General features: G+C 41.0%; 1 protein-coding gene across 1 annotated transcript in view; it reads right to left on the bottom strand.

Moving 5' to 3' along the window:
• The window catches only part of ahnak (AHNAK nucleoprotein), a 30,733-nt gene extending 20,133 nt beyond the window's left edge, over nucleotides 1-10,600 (bottom strand). Inside the window, 2 exon segments of the mRNA XM_023416766.2 lie at nucleotides 2,490-2,552; nucleotides 10,321-10,600. The gene's annotated coding sequence lies outside the window, so the exon portion shown is untranslated.
• Nucleotides 10,601-13,970: the final 3,370 nt, after the last annotated feature.

Raw genomic sequence — 13,970 nt, 5'->3', positions numbered from 1 at the left:
CAGACACTTGGAATGCCAAGTGATTTGCAAACTGTCTCCCTAGTTTGCTGGACCCTATCCAAGAACACATAACATGCAATACACCAATTAACACACGTCAATAAATAGACTGGCCCTGCATGACTGGGAACACTGGAAAATGCAAGCAATGCTTTGAGGTAATATTAAGGCCTCTCTCTAAAATAGCCTTTCGCAAACTCTCGGGACTGAATAACAAGGGCCAGGGCCACCAACATCGATAGGGATGGTGTTTATGCCAAAGATGATACCAGCCACTTGTAGGCATCCACAACCTGATCTTTTTCCCCCTCTCTCTCTTTCTCCTCTCCCTTTCAATCTCATTGTGTCTGTCAGTGAGACTTGAACATAAATCATGAAACCTCAAGCCTTAAATCTGCTCCATTATGTCGATCAAATACAGTGCAGAAGGGACAAATAAGGCAGTTTGCAGTGCCAAATATCCAGCTTTATCCAATTAATTTCATATATAACAAATTCCATTCATGTCAGCTGACACTGCCAGTTATAGTATCTTAACAAGGCCCCTCTGATCCCACCCTGAGAGTATCTGGACTGAACCAAAAGAATTTGTGTTTTCCCCATGGGTCACAATGTGGCTCAGTTTACACATCCACCTCCTCTCTTCACTCAGTCAATGAAAACAGACAAAAATAGCTGAAAATCTTTTCACATGATCTTGGTTTCCTCACTTTTTTCGTTCTTCCACATGCCTCTCAGGGCTTATTGATATTGCAAAGAACTGTTTAGCGTTTGAGATGGGGCCAGTGAAGATGAAACACTTAAACTCTCACACAAGGCACATATTATTATAGGCTGGATTACATTTTTGAAATAAACAATTCGCAGAGACAAAGGGAAGGCAACATCTATGTGTTCACAAAAATTCCCCAAGAGCAAGGGAGAGAAAACAGTTTTCTTATTCATTTTTCAATCTCTCACTCAAAGGCACAACTTCAGTTTTCCCTCCTTATCCATCTGTCTATTTTTATCCATAATCACCCTTTCATTTTTAAACCTCTTTTCCTCCTCCCGCATTTTACCCAGGCTCCGAGGTTCTCCATGAGAGAGAGTGCACTATTTTGGCCGTCCTTGCTCTCCCAGCTTTGACATATTTCTGGCAGAAAGCTGCGGGGAGGAGCTGAGCCTCACAGCAATATAGGAGGGAAGGAAGGAACTCAGTGAGAAGGAGGGAGATGGAAAGAAGAGGAAATGGTTAAAAAAAAATGAAAGCGAATGGTTGTGAGACTGCTCTGTGGAATGCTAGCAGTGACGACGGGGTAAGACAGCCGAGTAGAAATGAAAATTTGGGGCTATTTCTGACGTGTCTTCTCAGAGACGTACAATGCCATACAGTGCATAGGGCATCGAGAATATTTGCAGGAAAATCTCTTTGCATTTTCATTCTTTACTAAACTCAGTCTCAGAATCCCCCTCTGTACACAAGCTTAGAATATGCCTTAACAATTATAAACTATGATGGAAATAGGGGCAAACATGGATACAAGTAATGATCCAAAAAGATCATATGATTAGATATGGATTGTGTTGTAAACAGATGCTAAATAAGTAAGCCCCTGTTCTTGGGATCATAAGACAGGCAGACAGTCTGTGACTCAAAGCGATCAGGCAATATGACAATCAACCAGTCCTCTATCCTTCCCTTTTATTTCTCTTGTTTTCATGTCTGAGGGTGACATTCCTGGTGTCACATGTCCTTAAATTTCATTAGTGATGTCATCTAAAGCGTATTTGAAGGACACACAAAATGAGATCTTAGCAAAAAGCATTGAAGAAACCGTGAAAGCGGGAGGAAAATTAGGGGAAAGGGAGATAGATGAGCTTGTCTATATATCATATTTTATTATGGCCTAGCATGTGTGTTGAGCAAGGGGTGTCATGGGCACAGCCAGCCAGACAAAAGCTTGTTTACTAGAATGCAACCACATCATTTCTGGATACACCTCTCTTCTGGCTTGTCATTGGCCTTCAGAGGCTGTGTGTGGTTTTGGATTAGTATGCCTTATCATCTAGCTTTTCCCTCCACTCAAAAGGAATAAACCTCCCAAAGATGCAGACTACAAACAGTTAAAACAGTGTGAGCTTGGCGGGCTTTTGGCAAGGTTATTTCATAAGAAGGGGAAAGGGGTTCGAGCGGAACAGGTGGTCGCTGGGGGAGGAAGGAGGGGTGCAAGAGGAGGCTCGGGAAGCAGAAGCAGCCAAGTGTCAGGTTTCCACAAGGCAGGCTTTTCACAGCTGAATGACGGTGGTATGACCTTCCAGGTTCAAAGGAAGCTTTACAACAAACATTCCAACAGTGGTTTGGTGTCTGGCCGCATAAGAGAGCGCTGTTCTAAGGTGACACTGACTAGATGGCCTTGGAGCGGAGTGATGGGTACAGAGAAATTAAGTTTTCTCTGCAACACAGATGTGATGTGTGGATCTTTTGCATCATGTCGAGGGACACTTACCTTAGATTGCTCAAGCAATGCCAAGGGCTTCAGTCTTATGCTGTGATGCTTCTTTCTTGACTTCTGTTGACAAAAACAATGAGAAGATTGGAGTTTACTTAATATGAATTTTAAAATATATATACAGTTAATTACACTATCATGGGCAATACAAAAGAACCATATCACAAATTCATCATGCTCCTCTCCTATACAATAACACAACATGTTTCAACTGCATGTTTGACAGATAAGTAAACATATTCCTCACATGAAAAGTCACATTGTTGCATTATTACTTGTGCCCTCACATGACAGCCACGTATAGCGGTGTTACAGACAAGATTTACCCATGGTATTTTACTGCACATGCTCAATGGACCCTCCATCACCAATCATAGCCTTCAGAGTTTTCAATAATTAACCAAGCAATGGTAGCAGTATTGACCCTGACAAGTAATTATGCAAAACACTCCCTTTAAGTTAATCAGTCCACCTGCTTCTTCAGTGTGGCTCTGACTTCTGCAGAAGAGGACACGGATGGACACACTAACACACTGTCTATCCAGGATCCTGCTCAGTTTGATGGAATTTGAAACTGAGAGTTAAAAAGAAACAAATCAAGTTTTAGAGGAAATCTAAAAGGAAATGTTCTCTGAAATGTGTTTGTAAATTCCTCTACTCTCACTGACTGTGAAACAAGACTTCCCTGCCAAGGTGTGACATACAAACTCACTGCAGTATAACGGCAGAAATAGGTAGCCATATACGCCAATATAGCAGGAAAATGTTGTTGCTGTAACTGTATTAATCATTTGGATTCCGAGTTTCATACTGCATGCCAAGTCAATCTTACTTTTACCCGCTGTAACTAGCCCAAAATCTTACAAGATTTATGAGAATTATTGTTTCAACCCACCGGCATATTGTGAAACAAAGCCTTCTCTTTGTCAGTCTCAGTACAAACAGAACCAGACTTGATGTGTGTACAGACAGGCATCTACCGGTGGGAACATGTCCCTCAGAAAAATTCTTCCGAGACAGGCTCTCCAACCCCATCATTAACCTCCCCCTCCCCAGTCCCCCGTGTTCAATAAACTAAAGTGCTCATTACCGTGGTGAAAATTACACCAAATAACTGTGTTTGTGAGACTCTGAAACCATTTCTAAACAGTCGGGGTTTAAATACTTTTGCTAAACACTAAATGCAATAGAGAGAAAGTGAGCAAACGTGTCCTTTTAAAAGCAGCAATAGCGGTGAAAAGCTTGTAAAAAGTTTTTGCCCAAGAATGCATTGTTGTTGACTGCTTTGAACCGGTCCTATGCTGAAATAGATGGGACATAGCTGAGATAAATGGCAGCCAGTACGTGGTTGTCATTGTGTTTGTGTAGGAAGCCTTGTGCCACAGCAGCTGTGTACACTATCTGGCCGATACTCTAGTTACAGAGACGCATTCATCAGACTGCCATGTTGGGGAGTCATTCAGGTACAGGGATGACTGAATGACACTTTTCAAAGGTACAAATTGAATGGTTAAACTTGAAGCCCAAAACAAAATCAGATAATGGGTATGGGAGATCTCTGTGAAAGAGACTTATTTCTTATTTTTATAAGATTTTCTGATGAACATCCAGATACATGAAGCAAAAAAAATACATAGTCTCATGCAAGTAGATTTTTTTTTACAATGGCCATATCTGAATAAATACAGTCAACTGATAAGAAAACAGGTTGTCACACCTTCAGCACTCAGTTCCTTGGTGAGACCAAACACACTCACACACACACACACACACACACACACACACACACACACACACAACACAGTAAGGTGAAACGTGGTCACCAACAGTGGCGAAAGCAAATAAAAACACATGCTGTGCTCAAGAGTAGAAATACCACGCCACAGTCCACGAGGTGGATCACGTCGCTTTGCCTCTGCTCTGCTTACAGAGGGAGCAGCTCAGAGTACAGCCCCACCCAGGCCTCCAGTCACACACATTCCTTGATAGAGCCGTCAGGCCAGCTGGAAGTGAGCCCAGCCTCTCCCCACAATGACTAACTATAAAGAAATGTCCTCTCTCTCTCTCTCTCTCTCTCTGACTCTGACTCCAGCTTCGTTCTATGCCGCCCACCCTGGACCCTGCCTGAGTGGCCACCCTCCTGCAGTCAGTCCACCACACCCCCCACCTCCAGGTTCTGCTCAAATAAACAAAAACACCACATCCAGTCACATAGTCACATTTAACGGCACCGTGAAACACACTCTCTCAAATGAACGCTGAAAAGTAACACAGGATTGGCTGAATGGATCCCATTTCAATCATCCATACACACAGCTCCTATAATTATCATAGCTGGCTCCACCTGTGCAATCAGTTACAACAAACAGTACTCTACATGTCACTACTGTCCATTTCCACCCCAGGCTTTAGCTCTTATTCTACGCCTTCAGAACACATACTGTACCTGGTCATAGTTTGTACTTAGATCACAGCACACTGGTAACTGATCAAAGTGGCTTTAGTCAGTTTATCTGGTTGATTGCCAAATCCAATCAGTTTGGTGAACAGAAAACAGGAGCAGTGTGACAATGATTAAAGCTCAGTCATAAGTGAATCAGGCACAGCGGTGCTGTTGAGTGATAAGATTTGATTATGAGCAAATAAAAAGGCCTCAGTGCAGGGAGGGAAAGAGGGAGAGAGGAGCAGTGACCAAATCAGTCTTGTTGTCAAAACAGACTCTGTGTTACCCTCTCTGTACTGCAGTTTGACACAGCAAGTACAACAAACACAAAAGGAGACACAGCAGGCCCCAGCGTAGGTTCACTCTTCCCCCAAAAACACAGATAGGACATGCATGTGTGACGCATATAAAAGGAATGCACGTCAAAATAAATGGTTCTTCTCTGCACTCCATAGTCCACATAGCCCTAAACCAAACCACAAGTCCTGCAGAAGACCAAAGCCTGCCCACTGACGCCAAGTTGGCCTGCTGCTGATTAAACCATTGTGACTTTGGCAGGAGTCGTGCACTAAATGGAAAAACTGATGAAGACTCTTAAAACCCTCTTCTCTTGCTTTTACGAGATCACAAACAAGACCAGGGGTTGCGCTTTGAGAGTACATTTCAACTTTGCCTTGATTTTCATGTAAATTATATTTTAAGCCTCGTGTTCACAAAAGGAAAGTGGCTTAAGGGTTCTATACTGTATGAGGCAGTACGTGCCAGATAACTCAGGGTTCCTATCATTACTCATTGTTCTCTGTTACACCCCTAGATGTTCCTAGGAGGGAGGATCTCAATTTGAATTTCGTCTCCCAGGGTTTCTTCAATTTTTTCCTAATGCGCTAAGGTTTAAAGGGGAGTTTTTCCTTGCTTTCTTAGGAACTTAGGCAGCATCATAAACTGTACTGTTGTTTTGCTTCGAAAATCCCTCCGAGAGATTATATGTGATGTTGGGCCATACAAAAAAGGTTGACATAAAAGTCGAAAGAACACAACCGTAACATTTTAGCAAAAATGAAAGAGGTCATTTGACTATAGCTGAAATTCTGAAATGAGAAGTGACCCAGGGCTGGTTCCTACAGGCAGTTTCAGAGCCAAGAACATTGAGCAACTAACAAAGTAAAACAATATGATGAATAAAAGCACAGCCATGTTTCTGAGATGAGGATGGCACAACTGGCATAACTAGTTACACCAGAGAGAGTAAGATAAAGAGAAAGGGGAGAGTGAAGTTAACACAGTTCTGACACATAATTAAGATATCATTTCAGGTTTGCAGACATCCACACCAGCCCTTCCGGAGGCTATGTCATGTAACTGTCCTACTTCAACTCAATTTATTTTCGCAACTTAGTCAGGATTTGTTTCAGTCTTCCACAGCTGCTGTTTGAACAAGAACAAATGCAAGTCCATTCATGGAGCAGGAGGTGAGAAGGTTAAGAGCAGGGCTAGATGAAACCATAGCAGCAGAATGTATATATAGACATAAGACTTCCTTGGCTGTAGAACCTGAAGCATTAGCACTGCATTAGGATATGTATTCGTACTTAATATTTAGACCACATAGCTCAGAGTTGTTTAGAACAAGAGATGTTGGATTGTGAGGAGTGCCATCCTTGAGTATCTTGTGCCAGATAAAGAAAGCCTAAACAAAGCTGAATGTATTTCTAAATTTACATTCCAAGCCCTGCCGCCCTGACATTTTGGGCGCCTCATTCCAAATAGAGTTTTTGTAACAGATGCCGCATGTCACTCCTTGTGCAGGGCAACATAACAGCTAGTGGGGGTTGGGGTGCAAGACAAGACAGTTAGTGTGTGTGTGTGTGTGTGGGGGGGGGGGGGGGGGGGGCAGGTGCAGTGAGGCAACTGTTACGTAAGATTTATTGTTTTTGGATGGTGTCGTACCACAGATGTTTAGCTGAGCAATGTTGAACGTTGCAGGCTTATCAAACAAAATGCGATGCTTGCAAAAGTCCTTCCAAGCTTGTGTGCACGTGCATGGGTGTGACTTACAGGGGTATTATGCGTAACTTGTGATGACTGTCTCATCATACCTCTCAAAACACTATTTCTCAACCAGAAGGCAGCCAATGATAATGATAGCCACTCCGTAGAGCATACTGAGGGCATGCTGAAACATTCCAGCCCAGCATGGATGGATGAAAAGGGAGTGGCTGCTGAGTGGACTGCCTAGAAAGACTCTCTAAAATCACACACCACAGTTAGATGTTTATTTGCAGCAGGAGGAAAACTAAACATCCCTCACTGGAGCAGTTGTGTATCTACAAATTCGCTATTGTGTTATTTACCCAAGCTCTAGGGTGGGACTTCAGCGAGTTTGCTGGAACTTCAGGATGTCCGAGAGCCCAGTTTTGCTTCTAAATGAATGCCAAGTGTGAAAAAAAAAAGCTATAGTTTGATTGCAATCAGCCCTCCCTTCTTTCAGTTTATTCACTAAATCCACCTCCTTCTTTTTGCCTCTCCACGCTGTCCCTCCTTTTAACCACCCACTCAACAAACCCATGAGGAAATGACAGAGGAAGTGTGCTAGAGACCAGCTTCTTTCCGTTTCACACTGGCACGGCTGAGTAACACAGCTCCTCCCGTCTGCCAGTCAACAGGACAAGAATATATAGTGGCTCTGGTGGACTGCTGTGATAAATATTTTGACATGGTCAAGCTAAGACTCCAAACAGTTCTTCAGGCTAGTAAAGATGCTGTTTGCCACATGGGTGGCAAGTGCAACAAAATCACCATGAGTGGCACTCACAGAGGGATATCGGCTATGATGACCGAGCAAGATTCTATCAGTTAAGCTTCTTCAAAATTTCACAGTGTGGTTTTTGGCATTCCAGATGTCTTACATTAATCTAGGTGACAACATAATGTAGCCTCTGTACTGCTGCAGTGATAGACGTTGCAAGTATTTAAATAAACAGTATCCGCCCCAGGTCACAACTGACTGGCTATAGCTGCAGGAAGAGAGGAACCAGTTCGTAAACTTTCCACGCCTGAAACATAAGTTTATAATGTAAGCTATTTACTTTTTTTTTATGTTCCTATTTTATATACCCATACCATTGCAGCAAAACTCTCCACATGAAGTAACATGTCATACAATGCGTCTCGCCATATTATCACAGAGTAAAAGTGGAATTTTTGAAATACAAAGAACACTAAACACTTATAACTTTAACACACACCTAATGCCCAAAGATCTTTTAGCCCTGTGTGACCATTTGGCTCTTCAGGCAGTCTGAGTCACAATCAATCACCTTGACAAGAGTGACTTGAGAAATGCCAGACATTTACAGCTGTGGAGCCCTAAACATGAGTTAAGTGCGCATTGTAGAAAAAACTGTGCAGAGCGGAGCACTCCACTGAAATGACTCTTGGGTGTGGCAGCAGGGAGCCGTGGAGGACAGGCAACTGCACACACAGAAATTTGACTTTCAAGTGAGATACGACGAAGGATTATGTATGGGGTTGTTTTTGTTTTTTTTATCTGCTTTTGCCACTATTTGAACAAACACATCACATCAAAACGCAGAGCAGACGATATGTGGTGATTCAAGTTTGAACCACACCTGGAAAGATGCCACTTCTGCTTTACATGTACATTTGGAGGAAAAATAAACATCTCACAACTTTTGGGTTTATAAAATGCGTTCCTGTCTTTCTACAAATGTGCGAAGTCTTCGCTCCCCCTCTATGCCTCAAACCTGGTTTCAATTAGCTTGTCTTTCCAAACCACTACATTCCATTACTCCCCTCCTCGCCCCCGCCCCACCCATCCCCCCTCACTAACTCACTCCCTAGCTCTCTTTCCCCGTCTTCCTCCCTCCTTCTCCTCTTCTCCCCTCACTCCTCCCCTGCACACCCTGGCTGGGAGCCCAGGTTAAAAGACCCAAGGTAACAGAAAGAAAGACAAATCTCTCTCTGCCAAAGAAAAATTAAGCTATATATATAAAACAAAAAAAACAAAACATACATGCCTCAGCACAAAGCAGCAGTGATAGTTTTGAACTTTCTCTTACGTAACACTAGCTGGAAAGGAGGAACGCTTTGTTCAAAAACTTATCACATCTAGAAGCTTGAGACAAGATCGCTACATTCCACGAAAGCATACTGCATTAAAATATGCCCATATATGACATTACATGAGATTAGGCAAAGAAAAGGTTGTGATTGATACGTTTAATTTTGCTGAAACCCCCTGGATACCCCATAAAGGACCTTTGGATGTGCTTGGAGGGACCCACTGCAACAGCATGTATGGGGTTTTTTTCTCTTTTTTTTTTTTGGCTGTAAAGGGTGTGCCTCTGTGAGGAGACAGCGAAGCAAGAAGGGAGGGAGAAAAAAAGGAGGGGGGCGGAGGGAGGTGAAGGAGAGGAATCCACACCCAAGCTTGTTGCTGCAGGCTTCCATAGGGAAGTACCTTCACATTATAAACTTCCAAATCTCAGCGAAGGGCGTTGGACAGATAACAGAAACACCTCGTCTATAATATCAACTCACACAGCCTAACTCTTTTATCTTTCCAGCGCTTATTCCTTTCCACCTTCAGTGTGTGGGATATTCCAGTGCCATAAAAAAAGTTTGTTATCTCACAGACTAGGGATTACGAATATGGAGAGAGAAATCCACATTGCATAATAGTCAAATTACTACACAAATACAAAGTGAGGAGGTGTTACCTCTCATATCCAAAGGGGCAAAAATCATATGAAGCTCCTCTTTATTCTCTCGACAACAGTGGGTTCAGCACTTATATGCAACTTAGATAACAACCTTTGTGTGTAGTCAAAGGAAAAGTGAAGTGCGCAACTCCAGTCCTCTGCATTCATATGGCGGCTGTGGATACACACCCACTTCTCATGTGCTGCACCATTTTAAATCAGCATTTAAAACTTATGATAATATTCGCAAACATTACCACCACATTAACAGGAAAATTCACATGTGTTTTCTATTCATACAACTGAACAAAACAGCAAAACTTCCCTATAAGAAAAACCATAAAATACCACAGGAGATAAACACATAGGACAAATAGGAAAAAAGTCACTGTCATCTTACTTATGATACACAGTCTCACTACAAGTGCCCATTGGAATATTACAGGAACGTTTGACTTCACTTTGACACTTTTGCAACTTAGTTGATAAAACTTTGGTCAAGTTATTGTAAGTGAATATTATAGTATATTATATATATAGTATTTTGTAGCACTGTTAAGTTTTAAGCAAAGTACAACTCGCAACAAAGTACAGAAACACAGTTTTTAAAACAAAGCAAAAAACTTTCATTTCAATCTGAGGAAAGAAAAAAGTGCATCTTTACCTGTGCGCAGTCTTTGCGCCCAAGAAGCCTCACACCAGCTTGAGCATCCTTGAAAACGTGTCCTCTCCCCTTCTCCCCAGCCCAAGAAAAGCACCTCTTCCAGTCACAACTTTGCAGTCTGTTAGGATTCTGTCACTCCTTTCCTATGTCTCGATCAACCAAGTTTCCAGGGCGTTTTCTCCCCCCTTCTCTCCCTCCCTCTTCTGCTGTGAGTTGATTTTAACTTCTTTCTTTTTTTCTATGTGGCTGCTCCTCTGGGCTGAGCAGAGTGGTTGGACAGGGAGTTGGGTAGGGCTCCTGGTTTGCAGAAGGAGGGGAATGCAGGGGAGGGGACCGGTGCGAGGGAGTGGTCCATAGCAGCCATGGGACCACCCACTGCTTCACATTGAGGGCTCCGATGACATGCAACAGTAAAAGTAACTTCTGCTTTAAAAAATGAACAGAAATTAATTGCAAAACACCTATATCAAATTTCAATAAGTACATTTGACAGAAATATTTTAACAGCAGCCGGTCAGCTTTTGAAAGTGCGTATCAGTCAAAATGAGCATTGTCTGAGAAAATATTTTCTTGAGTCACATGTTATTGAAGCAAGATATTTTTGGCATGGCTTTGGACATTTTTTCTTCATCTTTGCTGCCAGTACTAATACCAAAACTGGATAACATTTTGACTGTTTGAGCTAATTTAAGGCACATGACACACCTCACTATATCCATCTACCCATACGCAAGCTTTGCATAAGTACTTTCACATTATACATGTATCCTTGAGTCGGTGACGGTGGAAACTCGGTTGTGATTGGCCAGTGAGCTCAGTCCCGGAACACTCATGCAGAATGCTCTCAAACACATGGATTTGCAGCAGCCCACCTGGATTTGAGGATAAGAATGAAATACACAGACATAACGCACCACAAAATGGGTCATATCATATCATCATATGATAGACAATGACATAAACATGTTATTATGGCGCTTAAATTACTGCACACAAACTGATCCAAAGTTGTCATTAAGAAAATGACTCAAGAATGAGTCCTTTGCTTACATAGGCCAAAGCGTCTATTTACAAGACAAGATTTTCTGTCTTTATCTCCAAGGTCACTTGTTTTAACAATGCCCACCCTGAACAGGATCTTATTGAATTGCAATAGCTGCATGTTTAATATTGAATAACTTTATTTCTGTTTTGGATTTATTTATTTTGATGGAAGATATCAAAAGCATGCTTTACATTGTTATTTTCCATCACAGCTTCAGCTGAAAACAGCAATTGTAAAGTCTCAGTAATTGCTGGAAGGAATACCAAACTGTCTTCTCTGCATAATTTCGTAAGAGCTCTGTGTCACATGAAAGATTTTTTTTTGGAATGAAACTCTTCTCATTTTCATAGGTATTGTTCCTCTTACAGCCCACTGTTATTTCAAGTATTTTAAGTATAGTACATTACAGCCATGATGCACTAAATGATGTTTCATTTTTCCACTGACACAATATTGTTGTGGAGCACATTTTAATCTCCACACAGAGATACATGTTCCTACAAGCTCTAAGGACCAGCAAAAGCAAACAGTTCACATCCGAACTCACTCTGAATTTTTTTTTTTTCCCTCACTTAGTAAATTTTGTTTTATAAAACTCAAAAACACTGCAAATGATCACTAAGAGTTAAGGCAAATTTGAATTTGTGCATCTGTTTCACTGTGCTGGAGAAATAAAGGATATATGTGAGTCATATTGGGTGGTGCCTCGGGCTAATTCAGCCTGGGATAACGGGTAATATTGGCTCAGCAAATGAGTCCTTACAGGCTTATAGATGAGAATGTCTGATAAAACATGAGTTCAGTAACAAAAACAATATTTTAGGTGCAATCCCACAGAGCCCTGTCACATATACTCTGCATCAACACCATCCATCATGTTCCAAATTAGTTCATTTGAACTGATTTTAAACCATGTGTTATTTAACAGTTACTATATACTATTTTACAGTTATTAACACTTTACATTTCAACCATCTATCCATTATTTTTATCTTTTCAAACATCTATCATCTATATATCTTTTATTCAGCTTTGTATTTCAACTATCTATCATGTTCAGTTAATTAGCTTTTAACTATTGTTCCCTTTTTTTATATACAGTCTATTATTGTTCCATTACGTTTAGCCTTTAAAACCATTTTCTCTATTATTTTTTTTTATCTTCTATCCATTAGCTACTACTTCATTTATTCCAATTTCAACTATTCCTCCATAATTTTAAGCTAACCATTTCAACTATTTAACTATTTCAATGATTTATCCATTTTAGCAAGCTATTTCAACAATTTTCCTTTTAACCTTCTTCAAGATAGCTATTTCAACTGTTTATCCATTACTTTTAGCCACCTATTTCAACCATTTTCGTCTAACTTTTAAGTTTAATTTCATTGAATTAATTGCTTTTAGCTTGCTATTTCAACTGTTTATCCATTACTTTTACCTAACTAGTTGAATTCTTTATGTATTGATTTAATAATATTTAATACATTAATATTACTACAGCTGTTCTATTACTTAGAGATCATGTGTTACAGCTGACCCAATATGGGGATATATTTTTATACCAAACCATAATTTCTATTTTTATTTTACTTTATTTTTTTGGCAAGCTACTCTAAAATATTAACATGTATCCCCTTGCAACTGCAGGATATGTGTCTGCATACAGTTTTGCAAATGGCATGTCATGTGGGATGTTGAAGTATGTACATGTATGTGTTAATGTATGTGTATGCTTGTTCACCTCTTACTTCAATGTGCAGCGTCCTTGAAACACCCCTCACCAACCTGTCGCACCCATGCTCCACAGGGTGACAAAGCAAACACCATGCAAGGAGTAGAGCAAACACAGAGGAAGTTACTGCGTGGCTTTGTGGGGAAAGAACAGGGAGTGGCGCACACACGCACACACACACACACTCTTGTACATGTGTGCACACATGTATTTTAATGTAACCGCCCCACCATCCAAGAGAGCTCTGATTTTGTTTTCTCTGAAAAAAAGAGTGCAGTTCTCCCACAAAAAGAAGAAGACCCACTGTTTGTGTGTGTGCACGTGTGCATGCATTTGTTTGTAAGTGTGCACGCTGAGATAAAAGCGATGGAGTAATCCCAACCATGTGTAAGATAAGTAGGAATCATAAAGAACTATGTGTAATATTGCTTTACTCTTTGGACTGTAACTGTGTTTTAAACAAACTGTTTTAAAGGACAGTTATAAGGTGCTAACAAAAAATAAATTATCCACTGTATGGATGCAAATTTTCTGAAAACATATTATGTGAATGAGTAAGTTTACAACATGTATTACATCATTTTATTGACTACAGAGATCATTCATACTGTCAACGTGCTTGTTTCAAAGTAACCCTCTGGTGCTTTTCTACATGATTGAAAGTATTAGCTACAGAACTGCGTTGCTGCATTGGCAAAAAGGATCATCCTCCTCGTACAGTGTCGTGCTACTGCACCTGTTTGCACAGCTCCGTGCATAAGGTGTGGCCGTTGTTGCCTTTGAAGAACAGTTTCAGCTTAGAGCAACTGCTGCTTCCAGACAGACAACTCCTATGAAGTGTTCTCATGTAAACAGCAGGGCTCCTGTCTG

Source organism: Seriola lalandi, unplaced genomic scaffold, assembly GCF_002814215.2.
Source record: "Seriola lalandi dorsalis isolate HSWRI2012SDOR001 ecotype SW California unplaced genomic scaffold, Sedor1 jcf7180002054569, whole genome shotgun sequence".
Lineage (NCBI taxonomy): Eukaryota > Metazoa > Chordata > Actinopteri > Carangiformes > Carangidae > Seriola > Seriola lalandi.
This window is presented reverse-complemented; position numbering and strand designations above follow the sequence as displayed.